Here is a 22186-nt window from a genome sequence, read left to right as displayed (position 1 = left end):
AACCATCTGCCTCTGCAATAGGCCTCAGACATTGCTTCCTCCACGTAGGCAGACTAGAGGTTTCTCTGGCTTGGACATCCCTAGAGGTGGTAAACAGCCAGGGAATAACCTCGACTCCAATCCCAGCTCCATTTCAAGCCACGAAACCTTGGCCAAGTCACTTCACCTCCCTGAGCCTCCACTTCCTCATCTGTAAAATGGAGAGAACACTGACCCCTTGGAACTGTGAAAAATTAAGAAGTTGGTTGCAAAGACACACACCATGGTACAGCCAATGTAGCAGGCCCACAAAAAAAGGCCACCTTTCTCTTAATCAGTCCCACTGGCTGATTGAATCCTTTCTCTTGCCTTACCCAGATTGGCCACTGGCCCCATCCTCAAAGCGTGCAGGAAGGTAACATCTCCTTATCGGGTGACTACAAGAGCAGGGCTCGCTGGGTGGGTCCTACCAGCCCCAGATGGAGACACCTCTCAGGCCTAGCCTGGAGGCCCTGAGATGTGATGACCCGCCCTGAGTCACTGCGACAAACAAAGCCTGCAGCTCCCCCCGGCCATGGCCCCCCTCCCACGTGAGCCCATTTATCGGCAGCATCTGGGCCCAGCCAGCGCCGCCAGGGCCGGCAAGGCACTTTATGAAGCCCCAAGCCTGGACCTGCCAGGCCTCGTCGGAAGCAGAGCCGCTGGGCTCCCCTCCCTGGGCCGGGCCACCTGGGGCTTCACAGATGCTGACGGCAAAAGGCTCCGTGCTTCATTCATCTGGCGAGTGTCTCCCCAACCTTGGCCCACTCCTGCCACCTTTCTCACAGCGGCCAAGACTCTGCCCCAGGCTCCCCCTCTCTTACTCACCCACCAGAGGCCACAAAGGGCTGGGCCCCGGGCCAGATCCAGGCTGCAGACAGGTTCTGCGGATAAACGCATGGCCTCCGGAGCCAGACTGGCATTTTCGAGCTCTGTGTCCTTGGGCAAGTTACTTGGCCGCTCCGTGCCTCTGTTTCCTCATCTGCAAAGTTGAGATAAACACCTCACAGAGTTGGTGTGGGGATAAGGAGCTTGGAATAGTCCACAGGAAATACGCCCCAATTTTGCCTTTTATTAAATTTGAGCCAACGTTTTAAAATAAGGAGTTTTCACAGAAAAAAATCCAGATTTCTGGCTCTTCTTGAAAAACCAAAAGATTTGCGGGGCGCCTGGGTGGCTCAGTTGGTTGGGTGACTGCCTTCGGCTCAGGTCATGATCCTGGAGTCCCGGGATCGAGTCCCACATCGGGCTCCCTGCTCAGCAGGGAGTCTGCTTCTCCCTCTGACCCTCTTCCCTCTCGTGCTCTCTCTCATTCTCTCTCTCTCAAATAAATAAATAAAATCTTAAAAAAAAAAAAAGAAAAACCAGAAGATTTGGGAAGATCCATCCCTTCAAAGCACCAGCTGGCCTCCCTTTGCAGCCAGTGGTTCTCGGCCCTGGCTGGACCTTAGAATTGAATTAGGTTCAATTTAGTAGCTGCACCTGGGGAGCTACTAAACTATTTCGCTGCCTAGACCCCACCCTAGACCAATTAAGTCAGCTTCCCCAGGGATGGGGTCCAGGAAGCCTACGTCATAAGGGTACCCCTGGTGATTCTAAGGGATCGCCAGGGTCCAGGGCCTCTGCTTTAGGCAAACTATGAACTTCCCAGTCGGCCATGGTGACATTTGCTCTTTATCATTTCACAATGGTTTATTTTAATTAGAGAACAATTATTGCATCCCTGCCCCTTTGAAACTGGGAAATAGGAGACCCAGAAGACCACAGGATCTTGCTCACACCTGACTCAGCTCATTCATGTGCCCGCCTTGCCCCCCAAAGCAGCAGCCTGTGACCCTTGTCTCTGCCCTCCCCCTGGCCAGCCTTATCCACATACTATCTCAAAGACCAGTAACTTCCAAGTCCTCACCTTTAACCCAACCGCCTCTCTCACTGAGCACAGCAAGAACCCTTGCTTCTCAGTGCCTTCATCTCTAAAGCCTTTCCTGCCTCCTTCCCTGGCAAACTTCTACTCATCCTTCAGGGCCCTGCTCAAGGGCCACCTCCTCCAGAAGGCCCTCCTCAACTTGCCAGGTAAAGCTAAAGTCCTCTTCCTTGAAGTCTCCCACTAAGCTGGGAACTTGTCAAGAGGGAGGTCATACCTGGACCCCCATGACTTAGTTTAGAGCCTGGCTTCCGGACCTCACAGCCTCCGCATTCACACAGTGTCCCTCCCTCACCACTCCCCTTTGCACAGGCCTCTCCTTTCCTGGCCTCTGGGCCTCCTTCCATATCTCCATCAAGCTTCAGTTCCTACTACTGACTGCCCCCATCTTTCCTCATCTCTAAGCTCAGGATGGCATCTGCTTAGGCCACTCCAGCTTCTCATTGAGTCACAGGCGGGCCCTGGATTGGCTACCCTTGGGTCAAGGGGGGGAGGGGGTCCTGAGGTGCAAACATGGGACCCCTTGAGCAGGGGTGAGGACAGGAGAGCCTCCTCTTCAAGGCAGTCACGGCCACGGCAGACTCACGGACTGCCATGCGCCGTACACTTCCCCTGCTGGGTCTCAGGGTCCCCCCTGCTGACACCTTCAAAGACCCCACTCCTCTCTGTTCTCTTCCCTTGCTCAGCTCCTCCCCGGTCCCCTCTCCCCTCTCCAGGCTTCCACTCCATCGGGAGACAGCTCACGGGCACGGGGCCTGTCTCCTCCCCTCCCCCCTCTTGCAAACAAACCTGTGCATGGTGACTTCAGAGCACGTCTGGGGAGGTCATCCAGAGTAACTACAGGATGCGCGGTTAGACTCGAAGTTCAGATACACAGTGAATCATTATTTAGTATAAGTATGTCCCAAATATGGCATGAGACATACTTATACTAAAAAACAATAGGATTTGTTGTTTACCTGAACTTCATATTTAAGGAGACGGCCTGTATTTTTGTTTGCTAACTCTAGCAACTCTAAGGAGTCCCCTCAGCGAGGCCAGTGCCAGTGGAGCTCACACCCCACAGGGAAAACAGGTCCTTGCTGCATCTTGGTTGAGTTACACTGAATGTGCCTTTTCCAAGAAGCCCATCGATCGGGGGTGATGACAACTGGATGCTTTTCTAAATGAGTCTCGGAATTCCAGCACCACTCCACCCACGTGTCCCTTAGGGCCCTGAAGTGGCTTGAGAGAAAAGGATTCTTTGGCTCCTGCAACCCAAGAGTCCAATCCGTGTTACCAGGACCCAGCTCCTCTCTCTCCAGCTCACTCCCTCTCCTATGTGTCGCCTCCACCGACACGCAAGCCCCCAGCGGAGACATTCACCTTCACCTCGTGCCACTGGAAGACCTTCGCCCCTCTACAGGTTAAATCCTCCAAGCCATGGTGGGCGGCTCCTCCCCAGCAACCCCAGCAAAACTCTCACTGCTTTTCATTGGCTCTGATTGGGTCATTTCCCCATCTCTGAGCCAATCACTGTGGCCAAGAGAATCCAATGCTCTGATTGGCCAGACCTGAGTCACATGCCATCTCCGGAGCCAGTGGGAGGAGCCAGGACCCCAGAGCTTTCTCTGGGCGCTGTGGTCTAGGGAGGGAAAATGGATCCTGCGGGGCCGCAAGAAAGCCGGATGGCCGCTGTGATCCTGCAGGATACACCCTCTGCTCATCACACCCTCGCAGCCGTGATTCTGACATTGTCAAGAGGAGCACCTCTTTTCCGTGTGAACATTTTCCCAGATTTTACATTTAGTATTGGTTAGATGATAAACCACCTAATAATTTTTTTAAATGTGAATTCAGGAATTCCTTGAAACTGATCTGTGTTTCATTCATCACTTGTATCAACGTGTATCTATGTAACCAGTCTGCAGCCAATGCCTAATGCCTGACAATGCACTATGACCTTGAGGACCCCTCACAATTAGGCTAGTCGGCCTTCCCAAGAATGGACCCATGGTGGGATAGCCACAGCCCGGCGTGAGGTCACCCAGCCCGTGTTTGACAAGGCTTCCCAGTGAGTCACAGACCCCTTTGCCACCTTGTCGCAGCCCCTTCTGCAGGTGTATCACTGAGGACTCTGGTTGCAAGCAACAGAAATGAACCTTGTTAGCTTCAGCAAAAGGAAATATACTGGAAGGCTACTGAGAGCTCACAGAATCTGTAGGGGGCTGGAGCCCCAAGCTTGGGGACCGAGGATGTTGCAGAGGTTAAATAGCACGAGGTACAACATTGGGTTCATGACGAGAATAATACAGTAAGGATCCTGACTCGGGGATGGATGGATCAGGCTCTTCAGTTCAAGATTCCATTCCAGTAAAGGAGCTTCTGTTTAGCCTACTTTTCGCTAGGGAAGGTGAGACTCCTGCATTCCAGGAAAGGAAACCAGAGTGCTGGCCTGCAGGGGGGCTGATGCTGGCAGCCAGAAGCAATGAACATTCCCTGCAAAGATGACACACCCTTCAGGTGGCTTAGATGGGGATACACCCTCCTCAATCAGGAGCATAGTGGTCAATTATTTTGCTATTAGAGTTGCCACCACTTTTTTTTTTTTAACTTTTTGGTTATTCTGGAAGCATTCACTTGGATTTTTCCCTGCTCTGGTTTTCTTTATGTTTCCATAATCTTTCGGCTCTTGGGTGGTCTGGTTTCCGACAGGCAGCAGCGTCAGCTGGTTCTCACAGAGTCCATGTGCTCATGGAGGAAATGTGGCCTGAACCGATGTCACCCCACCCACAGAAAGGAAGTGACAGCTACACAAGGTGGAGAAATGTATGGGTTGTGTCCGTAAGGATGATTTTGGTTACTAGGAACAGAAAATCCAATTCAAATAGCCATAAATAATAAAGGCAAATCACTGGCTCGCTTTTTTTGAAAAGTCCTTCAGGAAAAGCTTGATCCAGCAGTTTAACAGTGCCAGCAAGGACCCAGTTTCTCTCACTCATCTTGTCTTTTTCAAGACTGGCTTCCCTATGGTCTCAAGACACATGCCAAAAGTTCCCAAGACAAAGATCACCTCATTTGTGCTGAGTAGGGTATCAGAGAAGCATCTTTGTCCCAGAACCCTCACACAAGTCCTGAAGCTCACTCTGACGGGACAGGTATGGGTCACCTGCCCAACTGTAAACCAATCACTGAGCCAGGGGGTTGAAATGCACTTACTGATTTAGAGCCAGTCCCTGGAGCTGCATGGCTCCCCAAATCAAAACCACGGCTATCCAGGAGGGCAGGGGCCAGGGAGGAGAAAGATACTGGGAAAGCCACCCGTACCTGCCCACTGCACTGGGCAGCCACATGCATGGGAGTTAATGACTGATTGTCATAGCTGCAGCTCCCATCATGAACCACATTAAGCATTTCACATGCGTGAGTTCTGTGATTTAATGAATCATCACAGAACCCTGGGAGGTAGCCTTTTAATCCAATTTTGCAGAGAAGAAACCAGGTTAAGTGAAGTAACTTGAAGTATCATGGCTGTTTTGAGTCAGAGGCAGACTATGAACCCAAAATCGGTCTGATCCCCAAATCCATTTTCCTAACCTTCACACCATCCTGAATCTCAGTCATGTGCAAGGCACCGCTGGGGACACCAAGAAGGGAAGCACATTTATTCAACAGGCCTTAACTGAGCACCTACTGTGTGTTGGGCGTTCTTCCAGACTCTTGAGTACTCAACCCAACGGGAAGCGCTGTTTACGGCAGTGTTGGGCACTTGACCTGCATCACCTCACTGAATCCTGAAACACACTCTGGGGAAGACAGTCTTATCTCCTCTGGATCCCTGAGTTAACAGAGGGACAGTGAGGTCAAGTTACTCCATGTCACCCAGCTGGTTGGGCAACTCTACTTGGTCTCACTTTCTGGGAGCTAAGTGGTCATTCTCAAAGGTCAGATCGGCAAGAAGACAGCCACATCCGCCGAGGTCCCCTGAGAAATCCAGCCTGGAAGAATGCAGGCACAGGTGGATCGGGGCGTGCTGAGAAGGTGTCCTGGGGAAGAACAAGTTTCCTGAGGCGAGGAGAATAAGGGTACAAGGTATAAGGTACAAAGGTACAAAGAATAAGAAGCAGGGTACCCAGGCTGCCACTGGTGCCCACCACTTCCTCCACGTGCTCTGGGCATTTGTCTGCAATATAACCTGCTTGACTCTCTCAGTACTATTCAAACCCCAGGGTTAGCATAAGAGAATTTTAACAATTAACAACTTACAGGCCCCTTCTCAGTGCCAGGACTCCATCTCAGCCTTGCAGTCACCCTGCAGGGTAGGAACTGTAGACATCATTTTACAAGCAAGGAAACAGAGCTCAGAAGTCACAGGGCCAAGATTGAACCTCCAGGCCTGCCAATCTCCTTGCTTGTCATGAGACACTGAGATTCCCCAGGCTACACACACACACACACACACACACACACACACACACACACACCTTTATACATCAGAAGAGGCTAGTGTCCTTTCTGAGTCATCCTCTGCTAGGCTCCTCTCCGACCGGCCCTCTGACTTGGGCTCTTGGCTGTGGACTTTCTAGAACCCTCAGGCCACTCACTGTGGGTGTGCTCTCGGCAGGAGGCTGGGTTCCCCGAGCTTCTCTAAATCTGCCACTCGTTTCTCGAAGCCTTAATGGAGGAGACAAGGGCAGAGAGAAACCTATGAAGAAGAACTGGGAGTTTTTTAATGATTTTTTTTTTTTAGATTCCATTATAGTGAACACACAGTGTTATATCAGCTTCAGGTGTACAATATAGTGATTCAACACTTTCATATATTACTCTGTGCCCATCATGACAAGTGTCCCCTTCATCCCCTTCCCTGTGCCCTCCAACCCCCACACACACCTCCCCTCTGGCAAACCCCAGTTTGTTCTCTAGAGTTAAGAGTCTGTTTTTTGGTTTGTCTCTTTCTTTCCTTTTCTTAAGTTCCACATACAGCTGAGATCGTGTGATATTTGTCTTTCTCTGACTTACTTCGCTTAGCATTATACTCTCTGGCTCCCCTCATGTCGTTGCAAATGGCAAGATCTCATCCTTTTTATGGCTGAATAATATTCCACTGTGTATATACACCACATCTTCTTTATCCATTCATCGGTCAGTGGACTCTTGGGCTGCGTCCATACTTTGGCTATTGTAAATAATGCTGCAGTAAACATAGGGATACATGTATCCCTTTGAATTAGCATTTTCATAGTCTTTGGGTAAATACCCAATAGTGTGATTACTGGATTATAGGATAGTTCTATTTTTAATTTGTTAAGGAAACTCCAGCTCTACTGTTTTCCACAGTGGCTGCCAGTTTGCATTCCCACCCTCAGGTGCACGAAGGTTCCTTTTTCTCCACGTCCTTGCCAACACTTGTTGATTCTTGAGTTTTTGATCTTAGCCATTCTGCCAGGTGTGAGGTGATCGCTCATTGTGGTTTTGATTTGCATTTCCCTGATGATGAGTGATGCTGAGCACCTTTTCATGTCCGTGGGCCATCTGTATATCTTCTTTGGAGAAATGTCTGTTCATGTCTTCTGCAAAAACGTGGGTTTTGAAGACAGAACTGAGTTTGAATCTGGGCTCGGCCACCCACATGCTTTGTGATCCTGGGCAAGTCATCTCCTGTCTCTGGGCCTCAGTTTCCTGAGCTGTTAAGTGAAAGCCAGTAATCCTCACTCCACGGGTTGCTGTGTGAACCAGAAACCTAGAAATTGTCCTTCAGGTGTTTCTCCCCACCCTTCCGCCATCCACTCAGGTACCAAGTTTTATTCATTTTACCTCCAAAATATATTTCAAGTTCACGCACCTCTCTCTGTCTCCTATGTCCCTTTTTTCTCATTCAAGCCACCATCATCTCCTGCCTGGACAACTAAGGTAACTAGAGAGACTGTTATACAGAATCATACGTTCAATGATGCCAGCCCCAGTTCCAACTCTCCAGTGGCTTCCTGTTGCTTGCAAGGAAACTCCAAGATCCCTACTGTCACCTGCACAGAGAGGCCCACGTGGGCAGAGCCCACCACCCTACCGACCCATCATTCACCCTCTCCCTGGGGCTATCTGCACCCAACCTCACAGCTACACTGCTCCCTCTGCCTGGAACATTCTTCCCCAACCGAAGCCAGTTAATTCCTACGTATGCATCAAATCCCTATTCAAAGGTCACTTCCTCAGGGAAGCCTTCCTCGATTTCTCAGACCAGATCAGACTCCCCCATTTATTGCTCTCACCCTGTACTTCTCCTCTGTAGCCCCAATCACAATCACAATCATAATTACATAAGTATTGGCTGAATTGGTCCTTGAATATCTGTCTCCTTAGTAATGGGCACATTGTTTTTGCCTCTTCTTCAGGAGAACAACCCTCCCTCCCCTGACCTAATGATCCCAGAGGTGGGTCCAGATTCAGATTGGATATATGGGTGTTGATAGAAGAGGGGGGTACGGGGACTTTGGTTGGGGCAGGCATCTTCAGTACCCCATGGGGAACGCCCAGACAAGAATGAAGCCCCAAACAAAGAAAGCAGAGAGCAGGAGACAGAGAGCAAGCTGCTGATTCTGAAAATGTTCTTATGCCCCGGAACCAGCGGTGTCTGAAGGTCTTCCCTATTATGTGACGCCCCCACCCCACCCCTGTGTTCTGCTGTGTTTGGCTTAAGCTGGTTTCACCTCACAAACGACAGATGAGAGCAGGCCGGTACATCTTTTCTAAACCGAAGGTCCGTGGAGATGAGAACTGGGAGCTGGTCTTCCTCAGTGCCGGGCTCAGAGCCTGCTCGCTTACTGTTTGTTTCATGGAGGGTGAAGTGGCAAGTGGACAGCCCACAGCACGGCATTGGAAGGCAGTCATGATTCTTCAGAAACGTGGCACCTTTTTCTCTGCCATCACACAGACACTGCCAGTTTGACCAAAGCTCGAGCCTCCCTGATGTCCTGACTCCGGGAACCGCCCCCGCAGAAGGGAGACCATCCCGGCCCACCCAGCGATGGCCCGCTGCTGTGACTACAGGCTCCTCGTGGGTCCTCCCGCTCCCGCCTTCCCCCTCACTCTCAGAACCCGAGGCCTCTGGTTTCCCTCCTTCGCTTCCCGGAATATTCCAGGGCTGACCCATCACCCCAGGTGCACGCCCAAGTAGCCAAGGTGACTGTTTACCCTCTGCCCTTAGAGGCCATCTCCGGCTTGTGGCAGCGGGTGTCCCACACAGCTGCCCTCCGCCCACAGCCTAGCCAGACAAGCAAAGGTGCTTCCTGCAAAGGGCTGGCATTGCCAGGCTGAGTCTACCACCCCTCCATACCCGCCCGCATGCTCCCTGCCCAGCCCGGCTCCCCACAGCCCCGGTGTGCCACACACTCACCTCCTGGTCTGTCTGGGAGCCAAGGGGAGCGAGAGTCAGAACTCACCTCTTTCTGCTCCTCTGGCCACGCTGCCCAAGCCTTCAGCCAACACCAGGTGGATGGTAGAGGGTGAGCCCCGGGGCTCTGGAGTCAGAGAGACTCGAGTCCACCCCCCCCCACCTCCTCTTGCAGCTCTGGGACCTCAAGCAAAGCACTTCACCCCTCTGAGCCTCTGTCCCTCCATATGTAGCATGAGGATAATAACTGTCACCATGCCTGTGGGCTGTGACCATGACATTAGCGTGGTGCCTGGCATGGGATTAAACACTGACCGACTTGAGGGGCTCAGGCCGGGGGCTCAGCCCTTTCCCAAGGGGACACTAGGCTAGAGGAGCCCTGCCTCACCCAGTGGTGCGTCCTGCCTTTAGGGGCCACCTGCTTTCAATCACCTGGGTGGAAGGGAGCCGGGGGGGGGGGGAGGGGGGTTGAGCTGCCTTTGTGCAGCCTGCACCCTTTATTAATTTGGTGCTTATTTGGGGAGGCTCTGGGAGGTCTGATGGTGGCTTTACGGTCTGAAGGGCTCCCAAGTGTCCTTGGACACCGCCGACATCCCCCTGTGTGACTGGGCCTGTCCTTGGCCTCTGCAGGGGACTTTGGAGCTATCCCCACCCCTCTCCCCGCTCACCGCATCACCACCCTAGAAACAGGCCCGCATCAGCACGGGCGCCACCCCCAACTCCCCAGAGTTTTGCTGTTTCCTAAGAAACAGCTTCCCCCAACCTATGAGCACTGGCTTTGGAGTCACCAGTGGAGGGCGTTCTACCAGCTGTGTGGCCTCGGAGGAGTGGCCTCACCTCTCTGAGCGTCACAGGATAGGGCTAACATTACCCCTGGACACCTTGAGGATTAAACATGGAAACTCAAGGCAGCTGTGGACGCGGCAGCAGGCGCTAACGAATGATGAGCAGACGCGGGCAGGAAATGACACATTTGCATCCTCCACCCCCGGCTCCCCGCTTGCTTTCAAAGGAGGGTGCCGCCCTGCAGCCGAGAGAGGCCAGGGGAGAATGAAGCAAAGGCTGAGCCAGGCACCAGGCCCCGCGCGGGCCCTGGCAGGAGGAGTGGGAGCAAGACTGAGCGCTGCAGCCCCGACGCCTGTCCCCTTCTCTCCCCACGCCGGGCTTCGCGCGGGGATCCCCCAGCCCACGCATCCACACTTGTGCTCCGTGACCACTTGGCCCGGCGGTGCTCGCACCTGCAGTGCCGTCCACCTCGGGAGCATTGGCCAGGGAAGACCCCCCACCGCCCCCCGCACAGCCCCCCCCCCCCGCCCCCGCACAGCCCCGGGAGCGGGCTCAGGCCTCCCGGGCAGGGCATGCCAACATCTGGAGGATGGGCTGTGAGGGGGTGCGGCCCTCAGCCTGGGGGGTGGAGTGTGGGTCCAGGGTCAAAGTCAGGGCCTCACTGGCTTCAGTCTCAAGGCAGGTAGGAACTGAGTGGATCCCTGCCCTCCAGGACCCTCATAGTCTAGCAGAAAGAACGATGCTAAACAAATAATTAAAAGTGGGATCCGTGATACCAGTGCTTGTGGGGAGAGAGCCTGGCTTCACCTGGGGGTCCACCTTCTGATACTCCCACCTGAGGCCCCTACGGCCCCTCCTGCTGCCCAGCCCCCTCCCACAAGCCCCAGGGCAGGGTGTTCAGGGAGCCGAACCCACAGCTCAGCACCAGCCCTGCCATGCTCTGGGACCCATTGAGGCCCAGGGTCCCTGAGCTCATGTCTCCCAAGGGGTGGCCCCCAGACCAGCTGCAGACCCCAGACCCCCTGAATCAGATTCTCTGTGGCATGTCCCCAAGTCAGCATAGTCAGCAAGCATCCGGGGGCTCTGAAGCTCCTTGAAGTTTGAGGACTCTGTTGGAGGGAGCACGCCCTAGTCACACATTTATTCAGCAACTTTTTCTTGAGTACCTACTGTGTACCTGGCGCCACTCTAAGTCCTGAGGATGCATTTGGGGACAGACCCAGCCCCTGACCTCAAAGCTGACATCTTACCGGGAGAGACAGTGAGACAAATAAATATACGATGAGATAATTCAGGGAGTGGTAAATACTGGGAGGGGCAGAGTGGTCAGGGAAGGCTTCTTGGGGGAGGTGATATTTGAGCTGAGACCTAGAGGATTCAAAGCCAGGTGTGTCTGCGTCCACGCCCTAACCACAGCAGCACTACTTCCCTGGTCCCGTCGACCTCCATACTCCAAGGGGCCAGGAAAAGCAAGGGTGATGGTGGAAAGAAGGCCATGCTTCCTCCCCCTAGAGAAAAACCTTCACAAACTAAGTGTAGGGGGAAGTGGTGATATAATGCCCACCACATATAAATAGGCCCATCAACTCCAGAGTCGCCCTGGAAACTTGCGGTCAGTTTGGACTTTGCTTAAGGCCGAGCTCCCTGCCACCAGGAGCCCAAAACGGCTGAACAAACTTCAAGCTTCACATGGGGCCGGCCCTCGGTGAGTTCAAGGCTGGAGCATTTCTCCAAAGTCAAAACCGCAACAGGAAGGCACAGAAATGGTCTTCTGAGCAGGCCCGGCCTGGCGCAAGGGCTCTGGTCAGCTTCCCGAAGGCCATGATGGATCAGGAAGGAGGGAAGCCAGGAATGCCCCCTTGCACCAACGTCTCTACCCTGCCCTGGGACCACCATCCCCAATATGAGAATTGGGGATTTGGGTACAGCATTGTCCTGCATCCCCACTCCCAGAAGAAGCAATGCATTTAGTCCCCGACGCAGAGAGGGAAGGGAGAACGTGTGTGGTTGAGTTGTGCTGTGTGTCCCAAATTGGTCTTGACAGTTCTTGATTTCCAGTCATCTATTCCCATTTCCCACGGAAACCAACTAGTTGGGAGATGGGGTCATCCTGGTAGTTCTGCAGACAGTGGGCCCCGGGAAGGGAGTCCAAGGCCCATACTCTCAGTTCTGGCTCTACCACTTGGCAGATCTCCCCCTTCCTGTGCCTGGGGACTGTGGCCTAAGTCAAGTGCAAGGGTCCTTGGGCTGATTCTCTGCCCTGATGAGAGGGAGGGATGTGGGCTCCAGAATGAAGGTGGTGGTGGCCGTGGGGAGGGACTGAGAGGGAGAAAGGGGCCCTTTGGGGACAGTTGGGGTGTTGGAAGCAGCCTACTGGCTCCCTAGTGCCACCGCCACCTGCTGCCCTGCGGCCCACTTCCCGCCTCTTTCCTTTGGCCCCTGGGCTGGAATCTTCACTCCATCTTTTATTGGCTGTATGACTTTGACCAGTCCCTTGGCCTCTCTGAGCCTCAGTTGCACCATCAGTAGAATGGAGCTAATGATCCCTCTTAGAGCCTAGGCAAGGCTCCCAAAAAATCACATACCTACTCTACCCACCTCAGCACCTCGTGCACAGGAGGAGTGTTACAAAAATATCATTCTCTTGCCCTAATAAATGTAACTTGAATTGTGCCGTTGATCCTGGTCCCAACATTTAACCCAGGGGTTAAGCCTCCTCCACAAGAGGGACTGGACTTACTCAGTTTGAAAGTATAATCATCACCATCACCCCCACTCCTGACATCAAACCCTATACATTCGTCATGGAGTGAGGTCCTGTCCAGGGCACGGCACACCACCATTCATGGTAACTACAACTTACTGCACACCTACTATGTGCCAGGCCCTGCACGCTTGTTCACTACCCCATCGTGTTCTCCAACAAACCTTCAAGCTGAGGAGACCCCCATTTTACAGATGTGAAAACTGAGGCTCAGGGATGTGAAGTTTCTGCTCAGGGACCACACGGAGCCCCACTGTCTACCTGCAAAGGCCAGGCATTTGCCACCAGGCCACCCTGAGGCTGAGGGGAGCCTCTGCTCTCTCTGTACTTCAGCACGGGCTGCTGGGGAGACCCCAGAAGCAATAGCAGAGGCCCAAGTGGCTCCCCTAGCCAGCCAGCTCTTGACAATTTCACTAAAATCTAATTTCCCCTACAGTAAAGGCTCCTCCTCTTTTTTTGCAAAATAAGACCTGGGTTTCAAGGTAGACCCCAAGGCTTCTCCGAATTCTGGAGGAGCCCAGAGGGGGCCTGTGACTCTGGGAGCACATTTACCAAGCCCAAATGAGCACCTGAGGCCTACGAAGGATGAGGGTCCCTGGATATGTGAATGTGGGGCCATTTTGGCAATCAAAGTCCCAAGGCCCCTACTGGCAAATCCTATGATGCCTCCGTTCTCTCTGGGAAAGTGCAATTGTGCCTCCAGACCATGACTCAGTCAATACATCTGTAGGCCAGCCATGGTGATCAGGGCTCTGTGGGCCTGTGTAGCCCCCTGAACATCTTGACTGGGGCTGGGAGCTGGTCAGGGAAGGCTTCTTGGAAGAGGGAGGGTTGAGCAGGCCCTTTGGACAGAGACAATTCAGGCAGGCAGAGAGAAGGATGTGTCTTTTCCAAAGAAGCATCTTGGCACAACAGAGAAGGTTGGTCTTCATGGTCAAACCAACCTGGGTTTGAATCCTTAGGTGGACAGATGTATGGATAGACAGATGGATGAATAGATGAATGTATGGATGGTTGGGCATATGAGTGGATGGATGGATGGATGGATGGATGGATGGATGGATGGATGGATGGATGGATGGGTGGATGGTTGGATGGGTGGATGGATGGATAGATATATGGGTGGATGGATAGATGGATGGTTGGATGGACTGATGGGTGGATGGATGGATGAATGGACGGATGGGTGGGTAAAGGATGAATAGATGGATGGATGGGTGGATGGATGAATGGATGGATGGATGGTTGGATGGGTGGATAGATGGGTGGGTGGATGGGTAGATGGACAGACAGAAAGATGGTGAATGGATGGACAGATGTATATATGGATGGATGGATGAATAAATGTAGGAAAAAATTAAATAATGAAGGATAGCCCAGTCAGTTAATCCCAAGGCTGCTGTCTCTCCTGCTGGCCCGTCTGCCTGCCCCGCTCTAGTCGGGATATACAGGGTTATGGCATGGTAACAAACAACTTCAAAACCTCAGTGGCTCCAAACAGCAAAGCTTTCATTCTTGTTCACACCACATGCTTGTGGGTTGGCAGGGACCCTGCTCCACGTTGTCCTCACTCAGGACCCAAGTCAACACCATCCTGCCAGTTGCTGGTGGCTGTCACATTTCGTTGGCCAAAGCCAGTCACATGGCCACCCCTAGCTTCAGGGGAATGGGCCGTGCATTCCCACCATGGATCCCGCAAGAGGAGAACCTGGATATTTGTGAGTAGCCCTAATGCTGCCCACATGCGCTGCTTCCCTCTAGTTCCCCAGGAGCACTGTCTCAGAGTCAGTGGGATGGGGACTGAATGTGGAAGAAAACAGAGGAAAGGCCCTGGCCGCATCTCCTCAATCCGGGGATGCCCGAGGCCTGAGGGGACATGTTCACTCCTCAGCTCCCCGGCCCTTCTCCCTGTGAGTGGACACTTCAGGATCAGCATGAGCGCAAGTGCCCCAGGGGGCTGCAGCATAAATCTTGACTGGTCCTGCCTCAGACACACCCTTGCTCCCAACTGTGCCTTCCTGGGCCCAAGGACAGGCCACAGGGCACCCTGGAGGAGAAGTGTGGGGCATCCAAGCTGAAACGTTCTCTAGAGATCATCAAGTCCAACGCATGCATTCACAGAGAGAAACTGAGGCTCGGAGAGAGTGAGCTGATTTCCCAGGGCAGAGCAAAGGGTCTCCAGAAACTCTGTCCAGTGTCCATCCCTTCCACCCTCAAGCTGCAGGCAGGCATCTTTGTAGTGGGACTGAGAGTCAGGAGGACAATGCCTGCCTTTCCCTGGGCCAAAGCACCCCTGCTGAGCTTGCCATGCTAATACAAGCCTCCGGGGTAGTTCAGGGCCCTCGGGGCCTCTCCCACAGGCCCAGGGCCCCTCCCCAACTGCAGGGGAAACCCTGGATTTGAAGGCGGGCTCGGGCAGTCCTCTGTTCCAGGCCCTGCCCTACCACGTCCCAGTGGAATGTCCTTGGGCAAGTCATTGAACCTCACTGAACTTCGGTTTCCTAATCTGTGAAATGGGGATGACGAGTTGCCCTGCCTCATTCGCTGGGCTCTGAGAAGGTTTGGGAATATTTGCTCCATCGTGACTTGTCATACCGATGTGTAGTGTACAAGCAAAGGCTTTCGGCCCCTTCTCCCTACCCAGCCCCGTCAGCCCTAGGCCCACTGACGCTAGCGCAAGGCTTGCGCAGAGTCGTGTTCAGGCACTATTTTGATGAACTGAACTGATGTGCTCTCGATTCATTTCAGCAGGTACCTGCTGACTCCCGAGCCAGTGCTGCGGGTGACAGGATGACAAAAATCCCTCAGTCCTAAGAGGAGCCCAAACGTATAGATGCAGGAGAGCAGGAGGTCCCAGGCCATGTGTGACGCTAGATGCTTGTCTGTGTGTCCCTCCTTCACTGATGGTCAGCCCATTCTTCCCACTGGGCTGTGAGCTCCATGGACACAGAGACCCACCAAATCCCCAGTCACTGGCCCAGGGCCTGGCACATGGCTGATCTGCACGGGATACTGACTGACCACATGAAGGATCTTGTGGGCAGTCCCTTCTCTCTCAGCCTCAGGTTCTTCATGTGTAGGATGGGGTGGCTGGGGAACTAACCCGAGATAACAAAAGAGCTTAGATAACCTAGTTTGCAAAGTCCCTGGATCATCACAGGCCCGCAGCAGGCATGGCTGGAACCACCGCCCGCATCAGTATTAGGAAATGCACAATATTGTAGAGATGACAGAGGTCCCGCCAGGGCTGCAGGGGGCTGCAGGGGAGCCCCAGCCTGGCCCACAGTCAGCTCCGGGATTCCACTCACACTGCCGTCCACTGCCACCCCTGCACTTCCATTCCAGACTCCCACGTGCCCACCCCCCGCCCCACTGCCCGCAGGTATTCGTTGAAGAGATTGAGACTCAGGGAGATGAGAGAACTCACCCATGTCACCCAGAACCTAAGAGGTTTGACCATGGACAGAGCATTGCCTGCGTGTCTCGAGCTTGCCCACCTAGGCGCCAGGAGTGACACTTCCCTTGCCTTCTGTTATCATAAGAGGGAATGGGGCTTGCCCGAGCTCCACAGCCAGTGGGTAGCGAAGGAGCACCTCCTGCCCCCGCCCAGGGCCTCAGCCTCAGACCTCGGCGCCCACGCCGCCCCCCGGGGGACTGGGATCTGAGCAGCGCCCCGGCCGCCCTCTGCGGCTCCCGGAAGTGCCCTGCGTCTGCACCTTGATCTCCACACCCACGATGCCAGGAAACCCCAGCAGGGGCGGCCAAACTGTGGGATATTTATAGCGAGCATGCAGAAAAGCTGCCACCCCCATCTGTTTACCCAACAGCACTCTCCTCGCCGGGCGCTGCCAGCGCCGCCAGCCACAGACAGACCCTCACCGCCGCCTCGTCTATTTTTTTTCCTCCCCACTTAATTTTGCATCATCCCAGCTTCCAAAATAAACTTCCCCAAACCAGCCAGGCTCACTCTGGCCCAGAATCCCTAATGGAGAGCCCCCCTTCGGCCCCAGCCCCCATCAGCCCATACAGCAAAGCCACCAAACCCAACCCGGCCCCTCGGCTGTCCTTGGCCTTGATTTAGAAGCAGCTGCTCCAGCCCTGGCGGGTTTCTGACACTCCAGTGCCGGGGTGTCTGCATCTGTGGGGATGCCGGCTGGGCATCTGTGTGCATGGTTCCCGGCCAGAGGCCGAGGGTGCTGTCCCCTCCACACACACGCACACACACACACGCACACACACGCACACACACACGCAACGCATACACTCATGCACACAGGTACGCAAATACACACATACATGCACATACACGTATGCACACGTGCACGTGTGTACATGCATACGCACGTAAGAATTTACACACGCATGCACACGTACATACAGGTGCACGCGTGTACACATGCACACGCACATGCATACAGCGCCCCATGAACTGCCCTGGCCCCTGCTGTCCTCTTCCAGCTCTGTCATGGGACCCACCCACTCCTCCATCTCTGCCTGCCCACCCCTCTGAACTCTCATTCTCCCACACGCCCTGCCGTCTCCCCTCTGGGCCGATGCACATGCTATTCCCTTAGCCTGGAATACTTCTCTTACCATTTGCTGGGCTAACCTCACTAACCCTGCAGGCCCGCACTTAGGTATCACCTTCACCAGGAAGGCTCCCCTGAGCAGTGCAGGGGAGCAGGTGCTCTGGGTCACCCTTCATTGCCACCTCAGAGGCCAAGGGAAGCTTAGAAGCTACCCCCAGGGTGGAATGGAGCCCCCATAACTCTCCGTGGACTCCTCGACCCCGCCCTGGGCCCCCCCACACGGGCAAACCATCTCTCTCATGCCCAGAAGAAAGGGCTCCTCCACCCCAGGATCTAAGGGAGTCATTTGGTCCATCCTCCTGTGGCCGAAACCAGGGACATCTCCACCATTCCACAATTACAATCCCAACTTTGTGTGTGCTCTCTTAAGTTACGGGTTTTTCAGGCTAACAATTCAAAAGGCCATTTATTTCTTCTAAGTTGTTTTGTTGTTTTTTTTTTTTTCCTTTTGCCAGGAGAAAGGATAAGAGAGGAACCAATATTTGTCAGGTTATCTATTCCCATTAAAAAAAAAAGAGAGTCGGGGCGCCTGGGTGGCTCAGTCGTTAAGCGTCTGCCTTCGGCTCAGGTCATGATCCCAGGGTCCTGGGATCGAGCCCCGCGTCGGGCTCCCTGCTCCGCGGGAAGCCTGCTTCTCCCTCTCCCACTTCCCCTGCTTGTGTTCCCTCTCTCACTGTGTTTCTCTCTGTCAAATAAATAAATAAAATCTTTTAAAAAATAAAAATAAAAAATAAAAGAAAGAGAGTCATAGGCCCATTCTCTGGATAAAGAAACTGAGGCTTAAAGAATTGCACCTCATTTCTTTATCCAATACCCTGTGCCAGGCACAGAGTGGCACCAGGAACACAGCGGTGAAAACAAGCATGATCCCTACAGTCTTGGAGACCATAAACCACTGGAAGAGACACACCACACAGATAATTTTACGAATAACTATTTAATAATCGTTTTTGATTCGGCTGATAGTGCTTCAAAGGAAAAGTCCAGAGGGCTGACAGAGAATATGTAACCAGGAGCCCAAGGAAGTCTTCTTGGACATGACATGGAAGCCAAGACCTGAGGGAATTCGCTCAGCGAAGGACCCGTTGAGGATCATTCCCGGCAGGGGAAACAGTACGTGCAAAGCCCAAAGGGGACATAGAGGGGAGATGGAGGGACAGAAGAGATGATCTGCCGAAAGCCCTGCAGCCCATGAGGGACAGACCTGGGTCAGGGCCTAAGGCTAGCTGACCCCAGGGTCTTTGCTTGTGCCTCTCCAACAGGAGGGCAGGTTGCTGTTGATGGAAAGCAGCACTGGGAGTTGCCTGTATTATTGTCTCCTTGTCCTCCTTGGATTTCAGCTCTAACCATGACAAACAAATTAACATCACTAGTTCTAACTGGGAATGTTTAAGAAAACTAAGTCCTCTATTAAAACAGCTTAGCAATCCATTTTTTTTAAAGGTTCTAATAAACACAAGTCAAGAAGATAAACATTCAAGAGCAATCTGGTGCCATATGCAGTAATCCTTAGCTGTCAATCACATTCCTTGTTTCCATGAACTTAACAGCATGCCTCTTCTAACTTCCCTTGAATATTTCCTTACAAATCAGCCTTTTTCTCTGAGACTGTGGGATTACAGGTGTCTGAGGCCTTGTAGGTAATGCGAATTACCTTTGAGGAAAAGTCGAGTTCACGCCACCCACCCCCACTGCATGCAAGGGATGGTCTGACAGGGCCTTCCCACCCTGAAGAGCTCATTTCTTAGGTTGAGTTCTGACGGCGGCTTGAACACAGGCTCAAACTCAAACTCCCGGCACGAGGCACAACACTAAGGAAGCTTCCATGTTCCCCAGATACGGCTCTGCTTCCCAGAGGAAATGGTGTCCCTTCTAGCTCAGGCCATCTTGGAGATTCAAGCAGAGTGCTCGGCCATGACAAGCGTTTTTCACCACAGTTCCCTGTTTCTGGAAGGAAGGAGCAAGCTCCCAGCTGAGTCAGTGAGTGGGGTCAGGAGCGGACATGAGGACAAAGGTGAAGAGAAACCAGCTTCCAGGATTTGATCCCTGGAAGGATCAGGAAGGACGGAAAGGACAGGGGCCCTGTCGGGAACCAAAGCCACAACTTGAGGCTGGTCAGTAGACAAGACCCCAGAGCTGCGAGCGAGGGTGCACAGGGGGATCCCAGGACAGATGCCCTGTGCCCTGGCCCATGAGGACCCCCATCCTTCAGGGGTGTGGAGAAGGTATGCACAGCGCCTCCTGGGGCTGGGGACAGAGCGAGGCTCAAATCACTCCAGGGGGAAATGATTACCACGTCCAGGACAGGATCCAGAACCTAGAGCCACAGAACACCACAGTTTGTTTTTCTCCCTGTGCTAGAAGAGACTTGAGAGAGGGGAGGTTAAGAAATGCCAAGGTTCCAGGCAGAGAAAATGGGCTTCACTGAAAGCAGGAAAGACTGCATTTAGGCACGAGGTAGGAGTATCTGGCCGTCCAAGTGACAGCATCGTGGAATGAACTCCCGAAGGCAGTTCTTCATCCCTGAGACCGGAATGTAGAAAGACCTGCGCAGGCTGGTGAGGCCCAATCAGAGGGGCCGGCTTCCCTGACTTTGATGGCCCTTCCTTCTAGCAAAAGATTCCACTGTGGCTTGCCTTGTAGTACATGTGGTTGGTGAGGTAACAAAAGGCCATCATAAATTCAGAAATGCTTTTCCATGGCTCTGAGTTTCATTTGTCACAAATCATCCACGAGCATTGAAAAGGTGAACGTTGAACCCAGATCCCTTGATGAAACCTTCTGGCCCCTCCCAAAAAAACCAACCAACCAACCAAGTTAGGCTGACTATTCAGACTTTAAAGACAGGAGATAAGGGGAAAGAGGGGCACAGTAGCTAACAGAACATACAGCCTGCAGAACGGATCGGCCAACCCGACATCCGCAACAATCAAGGGCATACAAATGCCACAGGTGGGGGACAGAGGGGCATGCTCTAGATTTAAACAAATTAAGAGACAAAACACCCAAACGTTAGAGGTGGATCTTGTCTGAGTCCTGATCAGACAAACCATCCAGAAACAGACGTCTTTGAAACCGTCGTGGACATTTACTTAGAATGTAAACAGTAATTTCAGTAGGTGACATCATCGCACGGTGGTTGTATAAGAAAATGTCCATGTGCTTCAGACAGTGGCGTACTAATAAATATTTAACCCCTGATGGGGTGGAGAGTTGTAGGGAACCCTGTGTAGTGTTTGCTGATTTCTGTGGTGTAAATACTCCCACGTGGCAGATTTGCAGCTACCAACACCACAGGGCTGAATGCGGAATTGAGAAGAGGGGCTCACAATCAGCTCTGAGCAGCCGGAACCAGCTGGCTCCAGCACCCCACTGGTTTTAGAGACCTAGTCTGACATATTCAGATGACACAACAAGATATCTGGAATGTGTTTTGAAATAATTCAGTAAAGGAAAAGAGAAACAAGGGCGCCTGGGTGGCTCAGCCCGTTAAGCATCTGCCTTCAGCTCAGGTCATGATCAGAGGGTCACGGGATTGAGCCCCCTGTTGATCTCCCTGCTCAGGAGGGAGTCTGCCTCTCCCTCTCCCTCTGCCCATCCCCACCACTCGTGCTCATGTGCTCTAATTAATTAATTAATTAATTAAGTCTTCAAAAAAACAAAGACGAAAGAAAGAAAAGAAAAAGAGAAACAGGGGCTCCTGGGTGGCTCAGATGGTTAAGCGTCTGCCTTTGGCTCAGGTCATGATCCCAGGGTCCTGGGATCAAGCCCCGCATCGGGCTCCCTGCTCCGCGGAAAGCCTGCTTCTCCCTCTCCCTCTACTGTTCCCCCTGCTTCTGTTCTCTCGCTCTCTCTGTCAAATAAATAAATAAAATCTTAAAAAAAAAAAAAAAGAAAAGAAAAAGAGAAACAAAAAAAGAGTAGATGAAGCAAATGGGACCAAATTTCGGTCATTGCTGAATCTGGACGATTCAGCATGGAGGTTTACCATACTATTATTGTCTTCTATTGTAAGTATTTGAACATTTCCTTTTTTTTTTTAAGATTTATTTATTTATTTATTTGAGAGAAAGAGAGAGAGCAGGGGAGGGTCAGAAAGGAGAGAGAGAATCCCAAGCAGACTCCCTGCTGAGCACGGAGCCCGATCTAGGGCTCGATCCCACAACCCTGAGATCATGACCTGAGCTGAAGCCAAGAGTCGAATGCTTAACCAACTGAGCCACCCAGGCGCCCCCGAACATTTTCATAATGTTTATTTCAAAATGTTAAGCTGCAGTCATCTTATATGTAGGCAGGAGAGTTTTATTCCGTGAACTCTAGGTGTGCACATCGATTCCTGGACCCCTACCCTAACTCCACAGCCTCGAGGATCTGAAGGTTAAGGATGGGAACCACAGACATTGACACAACATGCCTAAATCTTCCATCAGTCCATCAACCAGTCATAAGTAGGGTTTCTCCACAGACCCAAAGCTAGGCTGAAGTGGAAAGAGAGCCCAAATAGAGAAAAGTGACAGAGGTCCTATCTGGGAGTCCTGGCTGCACCATCGGCTAACACTGTGACCTTGGCAACTCATCCCAGCTCTCTGAGCCTCTACTTCATTGTTGGCCAAATAAGCGTGTTTATAACTTATGGTAAGGATTCAATGCACTATGTAGGCACAGCTCCTGACGCCTAGTAGGATGCTCAGAAACCTCTGGCTCTGTGTTAGGGGGTTGTAGGGACATGAGTGAGC

This window comes from Zalophus californianus, chromosome 4 (genome assembly GCF_009762305.2).
Source record: "Zalophus californianus isolate mZalCal1 chromosome 4, mZalCal1.pri.v2, whole genome shotgun sequence".
Taxonomy (NCBI): domain Eukaryota; kingdom Metazoa; phylum Chordata; class Mammalia; order Carnivora; family Otariidae; genus Zalophus; species Zalophus californianus.
The sequence above is the reverse complement of the archived record's forward strand: the minus strand, read 5'-3'. Positions refer to the sequence as shown.